The sequence below is a fragment of the Arvicanthis niloticus genome, chromosome 1 (genome assembly GCF_011762505.2).
Source record: "Arvicanthis niloticus isolate mArvNil1 chromosome 1, mArvNil1.pat.X, whole genome shotgun sequence".
NCBI classification, from domain to species: Eukaryota; Metazoa; Chordata; class Mammalia; order Rodentia; family Muridae; genus Arvicanthis; species Arvicanthis niloticus.
The window spans coordinates 56,023,926-56,040,954 of NC_047658.1; the positions used below are offsets into that span (position 1 = coordinate 56,023,926).

A 17,029-nucleotide genomic window follows, 5' to 3' on the forward strand; every position below is an offset into this window, starting at 1 on the left:
TGGAAACAGGTGGAAGAGAATGGCCGTGTAGAAGAGAACCATTATGGAGGTCACAAATCATTTGAGTGAGGAAGGGAGCAGGCCGGGTAGACACTGCAGAGAGTAGAAGAAGAGCAGTGTGAGTAGAAGACCCAGTAGAACAAAGTGAAGTACAGAGAAATTGCTTACGAGCTGTCAGGAGTGGAGAAGCATGAATGAGGGAGAGGCGTAAGAGAAGAGGTTAGAGAAAGATCTGGAGATCTTTTAAGATTCTCTAAAGAATTTTAAATGTGGTAAATGCCATTGCTGATCTCTGTACAAAGCAATGATGTTCCCTGACTTGGGCACTAAAGGGAATATCTTCTGCTGTGTGGAGAACCGATTGCCTTCAAATTATATTTATAGACAGAGGCAGGAAACACAGAGGAAGAGAGAGAACACTGAAAAGGACTCCAGATCTGGAGGCAGGGTGGCATTGTCTTCCTGAACTGCGTTATATGTGGCAGACTGGTCTCTCTGAATATGCTCCCCTTGTAGCTACAAGGCTAGGGTAGATTGGAAGTATAAGAACCCAGTTGCCTTTTGTAGGGTCAGAAAGTCAGGACCTTGCCGCCTGGAAGAAACACAGAAAAAAAAAAAGCCAAACCCATGCTAAAGCTGAAATTCCCCACAACCACTTTGAAGCAGTGACTATGCTTGAGAACATTAACGCATGCGATGGAGTGGCAGCGAGGGACTAACGCATACCCTGGAGTGGCAGCGAGGGATTCTTCATCTGTAGCATTGACAGTTCGTGTAGGGTAAACACTCCCCCATGAGACTATATTAATAGTTCATGTAGGGTAAGTACAGATTTTGATCTGCCAATAGTTTACAATGGCTAGCAAGATTCCTAAGGGGCTGGAGATTAGCTCAGTTGGTAGCATGCTTGTCTACATTTATAAAACCCTGGCTTTGATCCAAAGCACCACATAAACCGAGCCTGGTAGCACATTCCTGTAATCCCAATGCTTGGGAGGTAGATGCAAGATCACAAGTTCAAGACCTCCTCAGCTACACAGAGTAAGTTCTTGGCTAGCCTTGGCCACAGTAGACTATGATATATACCTACACACATAACCTGAAAGTCCCTGTAGGCCCTTGGGAAAATATGAAGGCTGCCTTAGTACTTCTGTGGAGCCACCCTTTTGCTGACTGCATCAAACAATACCCATTGCATCTTGTCATAAGCAGAATTCCCAGTGTATATGAGAACCATAGGGTTTGAACACTTATTTTCCCCCAACTAGGTCCTTGTGAAACTCACAACACAAATTGAAAAGAACCCACTGTCTAGAATAGTAGCCAGGATAATCGAGGTCTGGTTTTGCTTTGGTTAAAAAACAAACAAACAAACATAAAAACACAACCCCTTAACAGGAGCTAGGAGTCAGGAAGCTAAAACATGCCTACTTTGTGACTTTGTTGTGTACATGGCACTTGTTGCGCTTGATATTTGTAAAGATATGAGAAGCCCGTGAACCTCGATTCTGGGCTTTGAATGTATTTCTAGGGTACAAGCTGAAGTCATGATGAGGGCCAAGCAAACAAACAAGGTCTATACTAGAGTAACGTTGATACCCAATTTAGCACTTTCAAGTCACTGCCACAAAGAAGGTCGGCTCCCACAGAAGCCAGCTCCAGTGTGTTACTTACCCATTTAAAGCCAAGACTGAGACCTAACTAATCTGTGAAAGATAAACTTTGTTTTGGATTTTGACAATGAGAGAAAATTCTATAGCTAGAGATTGCGTTCTAACAACTAGGTGAGATCGGCTTGATCCAGCCATCCTATGGACACATTTCAAAACAGGTTGTACATCATCATCTTACCAAGCAAAAATAACTACTTAACTAAATAGCTAGTATGGATATTGGACATCTCTTTGAAAAGCAATTACTATTTGTTTACAGTGGACACAGAGGAAAAACAGACTTCCTTTTGTAAAGTTTATCAGTGAGGTAGAGCCCACCCTGCAACACTGCTTACTGGCTTATTTTTGGTGCCAAATTTTATCTCTCCATCAATCCTACAAGAATTGCTTCTGCGTTGTGACTAAGAATATGGTAAATACCCTGTCTTCACAACTGGTTATCTATCCAGTTAGATACAGGGCAAGAATAGCCAGGGATGTCTGACTCTAAGGTCCTCATTCCAACAAGAGTCCTGTCTCCATGACCACTATGGTCAAAATTTATACAAATGTCTACCCAATGTCCCACTTCTTTTCCTCTTTCTCCTTTTCCTCTTTCTCCTTTTCCTCACCCCCTCTCTTTCATCTTAATTTTTCTATTCCTCTCCAGCCTTCCTCTCCTTCCTCCTCCTCCTCTCTTCCTTTTTAATTTTTCTATTTCTCTCCATCCTCCCTCTCCTTCCTCCTCCTCATCTCTCTTGTTCTCACTCTACATGTGTGTCCATGTGTGAACAGGTACATATGGATACCAGAGGTCAATATCAGTGTCTTTTTATTGGTTTTCACTTTATTATTTTAGGCATATCTTTTCACTGACTCTGAAGCCAACTGATGCAACTAGACTGTTGTACAACAAGCTCTGGGAATCCTCCTGCCTCCTCTCCAGAGCTGGGATTACAAAAACAGATAGCCATGCCCAGCTTTTTATATTTCACTAGGGATCTCAACTTGGGAATTCATGCTTACACAGCAAGCAATTTACCAAACAAGTCATCTTGCCAGTCCTCCACTTTTTAAAATGTAGCCATGTCAGAATGTGGCAAAAGCTTCTGTTCCATCAAAATAGTCCTAGTGGTCAATTGGCTATCACAAGGTAAACCCTTGGCCCCAGTGTCTTGGGTGTGTGTATGTCTTGGGTTTGTGCAGCTGTTTTACTTTCTTGCTTGACCAAGTGACTTGCTCTGATAACAACTTTATGACCTTTATGAGCTAGTTGACCACATCCATTCCTGCCTCTCCCATGAAACCAAAGCGCTGACCATATAAACTGCTTCTTCATCTTGAATTCCCACATGATGTTGCCTATATGAAGCCAATACACACCCAACCTATTATAGATGTACAGCATGAATCATGGGTGGATAATTGTTTCCATATACTGAGGACTAAGGACTCTTTGTTATACAGCACATACAATGTATCCTGACTAGTACTCTACTCATGTGTATATGCTCCAACTTGGGTTTGTAAAGCCCAGAGAAAGAGAGAGATCTTTAAAGTGGAACCCAACAGAATTCTTAAGGTGACTGAGTCTGTTACACAGAGCTCTATGTGCTGCCCAATTTTATAAATTGGAAAGGAATAAGAGTTGGGATGAAATTACATAGCAAGGAATTGATAATGTGCAGAGGAGAGAGAAGAAGGGCAGGGAGAAGCCTTAGAGTTGACGAGACAGCAATACTTTAAGCTAACGTATTGCTCAACTCTCTGTCCTATATCTTAAAAATGGAGGAGCTAGATGTATCTTCCTACCCACTGAGCAATTCCTTGTTTTGATGAACAAATGCCCAGAAGTTGCTTAAAGTCATACTGAATGAATTTAAAGTCTCAACGTATACTCTCACTTAACTCTTTTAACTAGTTTCTTGTATCTAGGCATTTAGATTGAGACCAGTTTTTTTTCCACTATTATAAATTATTTTTGTAAATAAATAAATATTTCTGGCATGTGTTTCATCTAACGGTAAATGATTTCTTCTTTTAATTAATATATTTGTATTATATGCATATGAGTGTTATGAGTGTTTTGCCTTCATGTATACCACATGTATGAAGTTAACACAGAGGTCAAAAGAGGGCAATAGATCTCGTGAACTTTGAGTTCCTGGCAGTTATAAGCCACCACATGGGTGATGGGAAACAGGGTCCTCTTCAAGAGCAGCAAATGCTCTTAATCATTGAGCTGTGTCTCCAGGTCAGTCAAATTATATCCTTAAGAAAACACCCGAAAATGTATTTGCTTGGCTTACTGTTATGAAGAATGAGTGCTCAATTTGGCGTTTTTCACAAACTGCTTTCTAGAAATACTGTACTAATTTACATTCACAAAAAAATGTAGTCTAACTTATCAAACCCTTTATTAGCACTGGATGCTGCCAATCTTTTAAATCTTTCCAGCTTTACTTAAAGAGCAAGTTTTTCTATTTACATTTACTGCATCACCAGAGAGAATGGTTGTTTTGCTTTATAATTTAAGTTCTGTTGGAAATTGTCTCCAGCTCTCTTCTAGTCCTTGTTCTAGGGGGTTAATAGTCTCTTGATTTAATGGTTTTGGGCCCTTTGTAAATTATGTTAAAGTGTTGTCCTACTTGGGATATCAGAGAAGAGATAGGACCACCACTTAAATTTGACTTTTGGCTATACAATGAATGAAACTATTAGCACCAAAAAATAGCTCATGGTCACAAACATGGTAACTCATGTCTGTAATCCCAGAAAACTGGAGGCTAAAACAGAAGAATTACAATCTCAAGGATAGCCTCAGACAGTAAGCAAGTTCCAAGCCAGCCTGCATCACCCACTGAGATCTTAAGGAAAATAAAATAAAAAACCCCAAGTTTTGCTTTTGAAATTTAATTTGGTGCCCCCTGTGACATGTATAGTAAATATTTTTCCAGCCTATTGTTTTCAATTCTGTTTACTATGCCTTTTAACATAAACATCATTTGGATTTTTAATGCTTATATCTATAAGTATTTTTCTTTATGGCTTTATGATGTATTAGAAAGGCTTTCAAAACCCAAGTTTATGGCAAATACCTATATATTTGTTATTATGCTTCATGATTTTACATTCAGCATTTGAGTAATCTGTATTCTATTCTGGTCTAGGAAAAGCATATTCCTACCTCGTGATTTTGACTACACTTATTCCAATATCAGTTACTTTAAAAGTCCACTTGTTATACTCACTGAGGTACCACCTACAGCCCTGAACTCTTTCCTGCATTTGTACTTGGGGCAGCGGCCTTGCTCCAGGGCTGGTGCTCTAAGCAGTACAGTGCTGTTGTAATCACCATCACTCTGTAGTGGAACTAAGGATGGTGACCCAGATGCACAGATTCATAGACTTGCAGTAACATGCACTCATGCCTGTAAAGCATTCCTGAAGGAGTAACACACACACCACATTACATCACTTGGTTGCAGTATCCAGCAGGATTGCTTCATGGCCTCTTCTTTGTCCCCATTTTGTTGATTGTTTTCTTTTCTCAACTGAGCCCTAAAATTACCATATCAGTTTACAAAGAAAATTCTGTTTGGAATTTGACTATGATTATGCAGGAAATGAAAGCACAGAGGATCTGATTGAGTTACAGGGTTTCTTTTTCTTGTCTAAGAATAAGGCTTGTATCCTAATAGAGTCAAAGTCCTCACTTCCTCCAATCAAAAATAGAAGGGTCCCCAGTATAATGTATGTTCCCTGATGATTTTTGGGAAATTTGGGCCCTCTCTCTGTGTTCTTAGTACCATTAATAAAAACCAACCAACTAAACAAACAAACAAACCAAAAAAAAAAAAACAAAACAAAAAAAAACACTTAGAAAGAAGCTTAAGGACAGGTTTATTCGAGTTTAAAAAAACAAAAACAAACAAACAAAACAAACAAAAAAACAGGACAAATAGGCTAGAAATACAAACAGCTGCTTTGGAGGAGGAAGATAGAGAAGAGGAAGAGAGAAACCCATGCTATTTGTAAGAGGCCGAATGGTGGACAGGTAGCCACGTAGCAAAGGGTTAAAGCACATCCCAGCTTTGGCCAATATCCAAGAGAAAGAGAAAGAAGGAAGAAATTGTGGAAATTGGGGTTTTCTGAGTTCTAACTCAGAAGAGCAGACCTTAGCAGAGCCACATGACATAGCTATGACTCCCTAAGCAACCCCCAGGAAGGCTCTCTAAAAGAAAAAGCACAGTATCTCACTAAAGAGATAATCATTCTTCCCATTTCCGTAGTGTTTCTTAAGGTGAATTGGCCTTCCTGAGTGATGGGCTCTACTAAGCAACGGACTGCCACAGACTCTGGATTGATTCTCCTGGTTTGGATAGCGTGGGGTGGTAGATCTCCACCCAAACGCAGAGGTAGACTCCATTCTTTTACCAGAAAGAAACAGCCTTCACTTAACGGACCTTAACAAAGCCCCGAGCAAGACCACTGTAACAGTGAGTTTATATTTCCAGACATTTATGACTGCCCTATTAGTGAGGAGAGGATTTATCATTGCTGAAGTAACACTGTGAGTTTGCTGTGTTTATATCATGACCTACCAGCTCATTCTGGGAACTACTAAGTAACTGTTGTCTTTACTTTGGATTTTGCTAACACAATCGATTCCTTGCAAACTGTTTTCCTCCTGGTTTCCCCCTTAAACCCTTTACATATGCCAAGACAGATTCAGTAACTTAGACTTCATTGCCTCCCTTCTTCTTTCTCTTGCCTAATTGCTTCCAGCACTTTGCAAACTGGCCTCCTAGTCTGATCTCTAACTTTAATGGAGATTTCTAAGAATCCTCGTGTAGGGAAGTTTTGTGTTTTGGAGGTCTGGTTTTTGCTTTTTCATCTTACAGAGAGACTTTTGCAGAGCCTAGGCGCCCTCCCGGAGCAGGCGGCACTGCACCGGGGGCCGAAGTTTCTCCCTGCGTTTCCGCTTGAACAGCGTCCAAGTCTCGCCTTTAAAATGCCACGGCGGCCTCGGCTCTGCTCACAGCCGCTCTCGGCGGCTGCCCGGGGGTCACCGCGCCGCCGCCAGGCGCTGACTCAGCCGCAGTCCGGCTGCTCCGCCGAACTGGACTTGGGGAGCGCGCGCCCGGAGCCTGAGTCCGGTGCCTGGAGCCACCGGAGAGGCACCGCAGCACTTGAGCCGCGGGCTTCCGGAGCTGGGGGCTGGCCCGTTTAGATCCCGAGAGCACCAGACTCGCCTGGCCAGGTAAGACTGCAGGAGCATCACCCAGAGCATCCTTCTAGCGGGGCGGGGGCGCAGCACCGTCCGCCCTGCGGGAGATCGTCCCAGGTAGCTGGAATGGGATCTGCAAAAGCAGCGGGCCTAGCCTGGACAAGCCTTGGCCGCTAGGAGACCTGCGAGGACTTGTCACCAGGACCCCTTGACAGCCCAGTGTCTAATACCTTAGCTGTTAACCAGGAGGGCCGGTTCTGAGAGGCCAGTAAATGCAGCGCTTGGGATGGAATGGCACAAGGCAACGCTTTGCAGTAAACAGCTGTCTTAGGGGACTCTGGTCTCAAGATTCAGGGAGCTGTTAATTCTGGGTTCAGATTTATTACCTCCCCATGGGAAACCCTCCTCCACCAACCTTTAAGGGATCCAAAGGAGCGAGCGAGCGTTGAAACTGAATCAAAGTTACCAATTCCCTCTTGTCAAGTTCAGGGCCGAATATTCCATGTGCTTGTGGCTGTCAGCAGCAGAGAACAGATTCTCATCAGTGTAGTTGATGAAGGTCATGATTGATGGGACTTCTGGGGAAAGTTCTGTCGGTGGAAGTCTTTCTAAAGAAATGGCAAGTCTCAGTAGGATTTTTGTCCTGATCTCTGTGAAAAGCCTAACTCAGTTTTCAATATTTTTTCTCATGTCAGTGGAGAATGTTTCCGGCGATTCTGTGAAAACTGTGTTATTGTGCTAAATTTGATAATAGTCTTTTTGCCCAAGGGGAAAGTTCTGGAATGGGAAGTCTCTGTACAAGGCTATGAATCTTCTCACGGGCTGCACTCTAGGGTCTTAGTGTCACAATGATCTCTCAAGACGTAACTATGTACCCAGAAACGAAGCCTCACCCAACATCCCTGCTGCCTTCCTGGGAAAGATTCCCTTTGTAACCACTTCAGCATCAACTTGGAGGTTGTACCCCCACATCCTCTGGGATTTCTCTGGCTTCCCAAATCCCAGTCAGAGAATCTAAGCTTTTGGCCTGACACTGTAATCCATGCAATCTTGCTACCCCTCTCCACACAAATATGTTGTCTAGTGAATTGTCAGTCCAGCATCACAACTCCCCGGGTTTCCCTCACCCACAGCAAGCAGTTTCCTGAGCAGGGCTGTAACAATCTGATTCGTTGCAATTCATGGTCTTCTGCAAAGTGGGTTTAGGCAATCATAAAGCCGAACACCAAGGCTTTGGGTGTGATTTGCAAACTGGACTTTGGTAAAGGTTATATTTTTGGAGGTAGCTCACAGTATGGTATTGCACCAGCTTTGAGAACACATGAGGGTGTGCAAGCAAACCCCTGCTTTACGAAAGTACTCTGAAGCAAATGGCCTCACATTTGGCCAAGCAAGGAACTGTGAGGAAGCTATTCTCTTATTCTATGTACCACTGCATTAAGATACTCTGGTTTCAAGGGATTAATTCCCTAATCACTTTTCCAATGCCATTTATTATTTCTGAGGAAAATGCAAGTAATGAATGCATGATCTATGTTTCTGAATTCACCTGCATGTGGAGAAATCATAGCAACTTTTAGGCTGTTAAAGAACAAAACGTAAGTCTGTTATAAACAAGGACAGAGTGGAAAGGGATATGTATACATTAGTGAGAAGCACCCATGTATGTGCCTGAAAAAAAAAAAAACTAGAAATTCAATGGCTGCTTACTGCGATTTAGCAAATTGTGTATCTTTCCAGCCTGTTTCCTTACTGGGTTAATGAAAGATGCAATCATTCTGAATATATTGCCTCACTAGTTAATCTTTCCTTGACAAATATTTACACTACAAGGGCTCAATATCACAGCACAGCCTCAAAACCAGCCTCCCTGTGACAGTTCACATACAGTATGGCTCAAATTCAACACTATTTCCAAGACTTAAATGGAAATTGAAATGACATCAAGGAAAATGTCCTTACATTATCCTGCCTGGCCACAGTAGAAGGAACCCTGTTTATAAAACTGACAGGGTTCCAGGTCTCTGAGGTTAATGCTTCTAATAAGTTCAAATGTGAAAAAATGGCTCACTGGCTCTAAATTTGGGCACTGAAGGTTCTGGAGTTACTCCATGTTTATGGGCGTTTTAAGTAACTGAAGTTTGTTCTTGGAAGTGACATGTTTTAGTATTTGCTTTGGAAGGAAATATTCCTAATGTGCCATCCTTGCCTCCTCCCATCAGAGAGTTAGCAAAGGGAAATCTGTGTTTTCTGCTGACTCAGGATGGGTGCTGTGAAGAAATTAGTTATCCTGGACTCCTTAGAGGAAAGGCTCGTGGGTGTATGTATAAGGGAATCTGGTCAGAGTTTAGTTCCGGCTCTGTAACTAATCAGATGACATTAAGCAAGTGACCTTTCTGGTTCCCTTATTTATTAAGTCCCAGAATAATCAATACCAAGTCAGTGGCTCTTATTAAGTACCTGCCATACATTAAGTATTCTGTATGAACATTCATGTAACTTTCACATAACATTTTATGTATGTATATGAGTAGTGGAGTATATGTGTGTACATGTTCATGCATGTACAAGTGTGCATATGCATAGTGGGGTGCATGTGGAGTTCAGAAGTCTACATTAGGTGTCTTCCTCAACCACTCTTTACATCATTCATTAAAAGAGGATCTCTCATGTGATATTTCTAGGCCAGATGGCCAGTGGGACAATGAGATACTCCTGTCTCTGCCTTACTTACTAGCATTACAGACATGAGGCACTATGCCCAGCTTTTACATGGGTTTTTATGTTTTTAAGTAGACTCTTGACCAACCAAACTAGCTCACCAACCCTCAGAGTCTCATTTTTATCTCCATTTTCTGATGAGGAAACTCATAATTAAAGGAACAATCTCAATTAATCAAGGTTGATTAAGACTGAGAGAACTTGGGTTCCAAAGTGGCATGAAGATATTTGAAAATGATTCCGTTCTTCCCTGAACTGTACTCATTGCCTGACGTTACTTAAAGAAAAAAAAAATCTCTGATAGAGTCAACACACAAAAATCACAGAGGTGCTCTTCATGGTGATAACTACTTCCACTTTCTGAAGACTCCATTGTATGAGGTCTTTTTCATGTTTGGCACCTATGGATGGAAGCCTTTGTTATTGGCCATGGCTTACCTATTATCCCCCGGAAGTTCTTCTCTGCCTCTAGGACTCCGTCTCTAAATTTAGAGATGAGGGAAATACTGCCTTCCTTGCTGGAGTGATGTAGGAACTGGAGCTGGAATTGGAATTGATACTTTATGTGAATAAGCCCAGCACATGGCAGGCATTTGATACACCGTGCTTAGAACCAATTCTTGCTGGCTGGTCCCTCCTATAGTCTGCTCCTGTGGTTTCACAATGGGCGATAATGGTCAATAGATTTCCATAGCATGTCCTTGAACACAGACTTCTGTGGTAGATATTTCCTAAAGGACCCCTTGATGTGTTCCCTTGATTACATTGCTTTGATCCATTCCAGGTAAAAGTGTCATTGTGAAATTCATTCCTAAAGTAATATAGGGAGGTGGTGTCACTAACTAGAAGAACTGGGGTTGGGATACCTACTCTCAAATCCCCATAGAGCCACAAACTTATAAGAGATCCCCATAGCCACACTCTACACAAATGAACATCCACCAGAGATCATGTAACCTTCCTTCATCCTCTTTCATAGTATCTTGCCTGGTTGTTTGCCCAGGACTGCTTTTGAACCCTACCCTAGGGTAGACAGCAGAGGAATCATTGAGTGAATGAATCCCTGAGAATGTGTTATTGACATGGGCAGGACATGAGACCCATGGGAAAATGTCAACGTTTTCCAGCCACCAGGGTGAGGCTCATAGGGAAGTGGTAAAGTCTTCCTCAGACCCACGTGTGGATGTACTGCCTCCAACCTGCCTGGATATTTATAGCCTGAAGAATGCTTTCCTAAAGAGACTACTTCTACCAAGATTAGTTAAACCAGTCTACTTGATCCAGCTGTATACTATAAACCCTGCCTCCATGTTAGACCCTACATAATAAGCACGCTGCACTTCTGTGGTGCTAGTTTCTCTAGCAGAGAGCTGAGACCACCTCCTCCATGAGCCCAGTTTTCTGCCTCCATGTCTGCTTGTCTCTCTTTTCTTCATTCCCTTGCCAATCCACTCAGGTCCATCCCTGAAGCAATGCTAGACAAGGCACCCCAGATCTAGATTAAGAGCAGGGCAAGAGCCTCCCTAAGGGCAACTCCTTGGGGTCTAAGTCCAAGAATTTTTAAAGGTCTTTGTTTTGCTCTTAATTGACTCATAATAGTTACACATATTTATAGAAAGACTGGTGTGTCACTTGGCAAGGACAGGCCCAGGCAGAGGAGTGAAATGAAAAGGCACTTAGCTATTTAGACTTGAACCTCTCAGATGTTTCTACTGAAACCTACTAGTGACAGGAGATATGACCCTGAGTAGTCAGCAATGGCCCCAATAACATTTTGCTTTCATGTAGAGTTTTTGCTCTGACCTTTGGAGAGTTTCATATTCTGTCTCTAAAAGATCTGACTTTTAGTACTTGGCCCCATTAGAAAACCAAGGACTTCTTCTTTGCCTTTGGGACAGAATGATGGGAAGAGACTCTAAGGTGACCCCCAGAGGTTGGAACAGGTTAGAAAGACAAGAACTGTGGTGCTGTTCCTGCAGTCCAGGCTGGAAGATATAAGGTGAGTGAAGTCCAACGTCCTTTCCTTGGACATGAATTTTCATGCTCTGTGGGCCTGGTGACATGTGTTTGTCATCTGAAGATCGATAACTGACAACTGCATATAATCATCATACCTCTTTCTCGTTGGCAATGTAGGTTCTCCTTAGTTCAAATGGAACTTCTTATATTCTAGAAGATTGTAAATAAATGCCTTGTGTTTGTCACACCTCCATATGTCTAGAGCTGGCATTACTAATTGATCATGGTAGTGAATGAGACCTTGAAATCCTTAAGAGTTGCCTTAAGTTGGCTTGAGAAATGATCCCTAGTGGAGGTATCATGATTGATGGGAAGCAGTCAGAAATTTTCAGCCAGGTAAACAATATGAAGGTGAAACTTCTGAAAGGGTTGGCCCCTCCTTCCTTCCTAACATCCTTGCTTCTTCCAAGCCAAACAAGCATCTTACAAAATGTGCCTCTGTATAGTCCACCATGTCCCAAGTATCCTCAGACAGACACACCCAGTCTAGATTATTTGATGCTCTTCTGCTTGGCTTGATAGGAGTGTGTCTCTGCCTTGTACTGTCTACCTTAAATTATGTGTTACCTATACTGCTAAGGCACTAGAGAGAATGAGAGTTACAGTTTGGAATGTTTGCACACTGAGAAGGCAGAGGGCATACTGGAATAGCAAGGAGGCTTTGTGCACGAGAACAGGGACCTCTGGGACTCTGAAGGGCTAGGTGGACCTGCCAACCAGACCCTCATTAACAGCATGGCCTTCATCTTCCAAGATGACCCCACTCCTGGAAAACAGTGTTGCCCTCTCTTATTAACTGAAGTCTCATAGGGGCCCTTGTCTTCACTGGGCCAATTGATTTGACAAATAGATATTCTGAGCCAAACTCCCAGGAAGGGAGTTCCATTCCACTGGCAGCAACTCTATAGAAGAATTGTTCAGTCACCAGCAAAGTCTGTGTCCCCTTCCCTGTGTCCCAGTTACAATATTAACATATTCATTCTCAGCTCTGCCGAAGAATAGAGGGAAGCTGCCACTTTTAGCAAGCAGAGCAATGAAAGCCGTGCTCTCCCCGGCAGCCACATCTGTAAGTGAACGAGGACATCATTGTTAATCAATATCCATGCCCACTGGAATCCAGCACTCTGAGAATTCATTTTCTTCTTCAGCGATTTCCCTGATAATTGAGATTTTATCTGAGAAAGATACAGGATTTCTAAACTATTGTAGAAGAGGAAGGATTTGAGTCCTGCTCCTTTGCCACTCTCCACGGGCCCCTTTACTTCACAACTGGAAGTGGGTATTCCAACCTGTGGTGCCAAGGAGGGGATTTTTGCCTCCTTGAAATCAGCAGTCAAAAGCCTTACCCTAAACTTAACCCTTTGACTCAACAGGAGGAATGTCTCTGAAAGGCCCTCAGAAGTTCCAACTGGGTGGGGATCTGAGAGAGCTTTCTTACATGGACACTGTTCTAAGATGTTGTAAAGGTGGTGAGAAGAAAGATATAGTTGTCAAGACCCATTTGGCATATTGAGCAATTTCAGAACCATGAGAGTAATTACCCTGAAGATGCACAGGAGCCTCTGTTCTCAAACTCCCCTGACATGGCTTCAGATCCTAATTCTGCTTCCAGGTGAATAGCACATGTATTCCCCTGCTGCACAGAGCTACCTTTTCTTCAGGATAAAATAGAGGCAGGAATATAGTCTCCTAAAATTTAAGGTAAGTTTATTGAGAACTATGTGTGACTAATCCAGCATCATGCTCACCATACAATAGGCCCAGGGAATGTGTTTGGCACATTCCTAATTAGGAATTAATTAGGAGAGTGCACCTTATCATGCAGAAGGCACGAGAGTGATGCCCAAAGAATCATTCAAAATGCTCATTGTAAACTACAGTCAGGAGCCCAATCCTGACCTCTGTAGACCAGAACTTCCTGGTGTAGTAGCAACAATGCACATTTTGAACAAACGGATAGAACTTTTGAGCCTCAGGTATGAGAGTCACTGACTGGCCTTGGGCACATGCATCAGTGTATCACACACTGGCTTGACCTGAACTCTATATCATCCAATATCTACAGCTAAACATCTGACAGAAAAGTAAGTGTCCTCTTTGCCCTTATAAATACACACATCCATGTTAACTCCCACAGCAGACTTTGAAAGGACATTTGCTAATTTTCTGCTTTCTACAAAAGCCATGACACCATCAGTTGTCAAATGTGTCCATATCCAGAGCTTCTCAGTCCAGCACATGCAGCCACAATCTTCATTACTACTGCCTAGAAAAATCATAGAACAAAGATAAGACGTGTACCTGGAGAGAAACCACAGGGTTGCTAGCTTTGATGCCATTGTCCCTTTTAACAGTTGTCACTGTGTAGTAAAAGCTCAGGATTGCTCCAATTTTAATGTACCAGTAGTAAAAGAGTCTGCCTTCATTTTAGGACTTGTGTATGTGCGTTTGTGTGTGCGTGTGCGTGTGCATGTGCGCGTGCATGTGTGTGTGTGTTTTTCCATCTTTATATAAAATGAATTTTGGGATTATAGACAAAGTATTTCTTTAGGAGAAGAAGAATTTGCATAGCTGCATCCTGCAGATTCACAGTAAGCATTTACTAGTTATATTTTTGTGGTTGTGGTTTGTTTGTGGTGCTGACGAGTGAGCACAGACTCTTGTGAGGCTAAATGTATACTCTATAACTAAGTGCAAAACCAGTTCCCCTATAGAATCTCCTTTGGAAATACTTTTTTGACTACACTTGGTGTTCTATGTGAAATTTTCATAATATTCTGGAGAATATAAAAAGAGGTAATGACTAACTGTAATCCCAGATCCATGACCAGTATCTTAGTATTTCCTCCAGTTTTTGCTACTTTTCTGTATCTTTGTGATGGTTTTATATTTAGAAAATAATGGGCTATATGAAAAGAAAGCAGAGGAAACTGTTCATAAGCACTGAGACCCATGTGTCCTGTATAATAAATCCTGGAGAGGTTCTGGAGGCTCCTGGAGAAGGTTCTGTATAGGAGGTGGGATATGGGCCACAGAGTCAGGCGCAGTGTTTCAAGTGGCGAGAGCAGGGGTAGAAGGGACTAAGGTCAGCGTATCCTTTTTTGCAGTCAGTTATCATAAAGTAGACCAGTCTATCTCCCTCCCTCAGACACTGAGAGGGCTTTGGAGGATACCTTGGTGGGCAAAAGGAATCAAAAGTAATGCTATGTGACCTGCAGGGCTGTGGAAGCAAAGACCATGCCACTTTTTTTCTGGTCTGTCTTGAGACAGTTGCTTTATGACATTTGGTCTGCCATATCAACTGCCCTGAAAGCTACACCTGAAGAACCTCATCTGTGCGTTTCCCAAGGCTGGGGACTGGGGCTGTAAGTAATAATTCTCCGAGACGCCGACCTCAACCACCATATGCCAAAACACACAGTACTTCCACCAGCAGAGTCCAGTCACTTCCTACATTCAAGACTGAAGTAATGACTCTCATTGTTATTTAAAAATAACCTGGAGAAATTCATTGGAAACTGTATTTATTTTAGACTTGAGGTAAACAGATTGTCAAGGGCACGATGCTTGGTGAAGCTGTCTGGGGACAGAGTATAGAGGTCTTGGTGCTGTGGCATGGAGAAATGTCAGCTCCTGTGGAAGGAGTTTGATGACAGCTGGTAGGCATAGTCATCTCTGGAGGGTTCTTTCCACATTGCCACCACACCTACACCTTCACTCTGACTTTAGGAGATGAGCACTCTGGTCATCAGACATAACCATCCTAGAATCTGAGGCCAAACTGTAAAAGAGGTCACTCAAGCCCTGGTGCTAATCAGTGGTAGGATTATTTCTTTAAACCCAAGGCTTTGGTTCTGTCTCCACTGCCCACCCTAATATTTATTTCAAGTTAGGTGGATGCTTCGGAGACACTGATGGAATGTCTTGGTTCTGAGATGGAGCTAGGTGGATGCTTCTGAGACATTGATGGAATACCATGTGAGAGTCTTGATGACATATGAAGTGTCTGGCTGGCTTGGGAGGTGCTTCCTTCCCTTTGGAAAAGATCCAGCTGACAGGCTTTGGGACCCGTGGCAACAGCAGTGCCAGGAAACTTCTCAGAGAGCAATTTCTAATCATTTGTGCTTCCTTGGCTCCAATCTCAGAGAGTAGTATCTGGGCTGTCCTCATGCCTGCTGCCAGAACTATCCAAACCCTGGTCCCACGAATTAGATTTGCTGTGAGCCTATCTTCACTGACTAGGAGAAAACGCTACCACCAGATTGTCAGGAGGGCAGTACTGAAACTAAGACCTCTCCAACTTTTGTGCACATGGGCAGTGTCCCAGATTGCCTGAGCAGTGACTTACCTGAGAAGCAGGTAACTACTGACCCAGCCTCTTTCTGCCAACCTAGGCTTGGTTGGTCAAGAATGGTACAAGAATCACTGTAGCTCCTCCTGATTCTGACACATCCTGCTGCTGCCTTGAGCCTGGACATTACCTACATCCTCTGGCTTCATCTCAGCCTCAGAAGCTTGCTTGCTGAACTCGGAAGGAAGAAGGTGTTGGTAGAGGCTAAGCACAACTGCTTTATGTTCAGCCAAAACTAGGCAGACATTTTCAAGGACTCCTAGCAGGGAAGTGTAATGAATAGATGCTGGATTGATTTTCCAATTTCCCACACCCTTGGTGGCTAGGAGGTGGAGATGGAGATGAATGAGGAGTGAGTAGCTGGGTGCAGACACAGGAACTTCAGGAAAGCCACACTAATTTACCCTTTGGATGGCTCTAAGTGTCAGGCTTCTCTAACAGCTACTACTCTGCCCTAACACTGACAGCCAACTCTTCCCACTTAGATAAATCACTCATTGTGTTATCTACTCCAACTAGGCTATCAGTCCCAGAGACGGAGTGTCACAATACTTATGAGAAGAGATGAGAGGATTCACCAACTGGTGGTAGGTGGGTGCAACCCCGAGCCTCCAGCCCCCACCCCCCAGCCCAATTCAGGACAGTATCAACAATACAAAGGGAGGGGATCTATATCTAAATTTCATAGAAATGCAGGGAAGAAAGTTGAGAATAGCAAAGAAACCTACTGGGCTACCTACACCCTGGAGGGTAACTCTGGCCAATTGTGTAAGGTGTGTGTGCGTCCTGGGTGTGCCAGCCTGTGAAGATTCTGCCAGTGTAGGACTCAACCCCACCCCTCACCACTCATCCCAAGTGGTCACCCATATTCTCCTTCCGTCTTAGGAATTGTACTGAGGTGACAATTGGCAAATGGAATCTCCAGATGCCCCAGTACACATTGAAATAGACACCACGTGATGTGCATTGAACCCCAGGCTCAGGGGCCATAGCTTGGCTTTGCTAACCTGGAGTGGTTTATAACAACCCCCCATTCTGTAAGCCATATAGGATCCC

General features: G+C 43.1%; 1 protein-coding gene across 4 annotated transcripts in view; it reads left to right on the forward strand.

The window, feature by feature from the left end:
- The first annotated feature begins 6,637 nt into the window (after positions 1 to 6,637).
- The window catches only part of Ctxnd1 (cortexin domain containing 1), a 44,527-nt gene continuing 34,135 nt past the window's right edge, over positions 6,638 to 17,029 (forward strand). Inside the window, exons 1-2 of one of the 4 annotated variants that reach the window (XR_013111423.1) lie at positions 6,638 to 6,915; positions 11,502 to 11,602. The gene's annotated coding sequence lies outside the window, so the exon portion shown is untranslated. The remainder of the gene's footprint in view (positions 6,916 to 11,501; positions 11,603 to 17,029) is intronic. The other 3 variants (XR_013111424.1, XR_013111422.1, XM_076937212.1) reach the window with 3 other exon arrangements.